Source organism: Aplysia californica, unplaced genomic scaffold (genome assembly GCF_000002075.1).
Source record: "Aplysia californica isolate F4 #8 unplaced genomic scaffold, AplCal3.0 scaffold00307, whole genome shotgun sequence".
Lineage (NCBI taxonomy): Eukaryota > Metazoa > Mollusca > Gastropoda > Aplysiida > Aplysiidae > Aplysia > Aplysia californica.
The window spans coordinates 584,981-586,828 of NW_004797577.1; the positions used below are offsets into that span (position 1 = coordinate 584,981).

The following is a 1,848-nucleotide window of genomic DNA, read 5'->3' on the forward strand; positions in this document are numbered from 1 at the left end:
GTGAGAGAGAGAGGGAGAGACACCGAGAGAGTTAGAGAGGGAGAGACAGAGAGCGAGTGAGAGAAAGAGACAGACAGACAGACAGACAGACAGACAGACAGACAGACAGACAGACAGACAGGCAGACAGACAGACAGACAGACAGACAGAGACAGAGAGAACGCGCACAAAATTATGACCCCAAAGTCTCATATTACCCCTTAGGCTCAGTATAGTCGAGACTATCTTTCCTTCCTTCGTTCTGTCAAGAAAATAAATCTGCTCTTTACGGCACGTTTTGACGGGTGTGTGGTGTTTATTGTTTGTTTCTTGTTGTTGGTGAAAGGGCGTTGGGGGGGGGGTTGTTGTTGTTTTTGTTTTTTGTTTTTTTGTTCGGGTTTTTTCTTCTTTTTTTTTGGTTCTTTTATATTATATACTGTTGTCTGGGCTTTCAAGGGTTCAACATAATACGTGCTTTTTCTCCTAAAGAGTTCTGAATTGACTGATCTTGACAAATTTATGAAGCAAGTTGTTGTTGCTGTTGTTGTTGTTGTTGATAAAGAAAAGAACAGAAAAATCATAGCGATCTCAGGTGAAAAAAATAGTATTTTTAGTTTTAGTAGAGGTTTTACGGCGCTTGCAACTGCATAAGGTCATATGAGCGCCAAAAAAAGAAGTATGAACAGGTAAGTTAATATCCGCAGAGCAAGTCATAAATTATTTCGGATCTTATTTTCTTTCAATTGTTTGTGTTATACGAGTAGAAAAAAAAGAAACACACACACACACACACATACACGCACATAAACACACAAACACACACACACACACATACACACACACAAAATACGCAAACACAAACACATAAACACACACACACACACATAAACACACACACACACACACACACATATAAACACACACACACACACACACATAAACACACACACACACAAAATAAAGAAATTTAGCTTTTTTGTAGCAAAACTGTCTCAAAACTGAAAAAACGAAGGGCGTCATGATCTGGGGAATATTTTAAAGAATCTTTTGGCGAAAACCGCATGTCAATCGATGCAGCCATTAAAAAGCCTTTTGAATAGCAAAATTCGACCATTACAAATAGATATAATAGAAATGATATCTGCCTCGAGGACATTTATCATGAATTGACAATACGTCAATATTAACGCGTAAGGACATAAATCATTTCAAGGTTTACATGTTTCAATTATTTGCTTTTTGCAGGTGGAAAGACAAGAAAATATACATTACGTCAATCTCATGGCAGAAAAATTATAAATGTGATGATAAGTAAATATTTACTCATAACAGAATATTATTAATCATTTCAGACGTTCACGATATTGCTGATCCATGTCGTGAAGTTCCGCTTTTATCTTAAAAAATGTTTGTCTTTTTTTTTGTCTTTTCTTTTTTAGGAAAGACTAACGTATCCAAAATGAAACTATCTTTATTTTTTAACGTTTAGGTTCTTGTTTTTAAAGTTCATTTGTTGGGACAGATTTCGTATTTGATATCGTCACATCCTCCTTTAATCGTAATATTTTGTTTGCGTGTCATTTTAGTTACATTTTACTTGCCATGAGCAAGATGAATTGAAACATGATATTATTTCAGTGTCATTACACATCATTACTATCATATTATCATGTTTTACTTTACTATTTGTATATGATATTTTTCGTTGTTAGGTATTATCATCATCATTATAGTGTCAGTATCGTTTTTTATTAAGTTGTGTAATTATTTTTTATTATTTTTTTATTTTTAATATTTTTTTCTTGATAGCCATTTCAATATGATTGTATTATCATTATTAGTATTTATCTATTTATCGTCACTATTAGC

At 33.6% G+C, this 1,848-nt stretch overlaps 1 protein-coding gene across 1 annotated transcript in view; it reads left to right on the plus strand.

Moving 5' to 3' along the window:
• Positions 1 to 1,848, plus strand: part of LOC101856907 (synaptotagmin-1) — a gene marked incomplete in the record, with an annotated part of 110,477 nt that overhangs the window by 82,932 nt on the left and 25,697 nt on the right.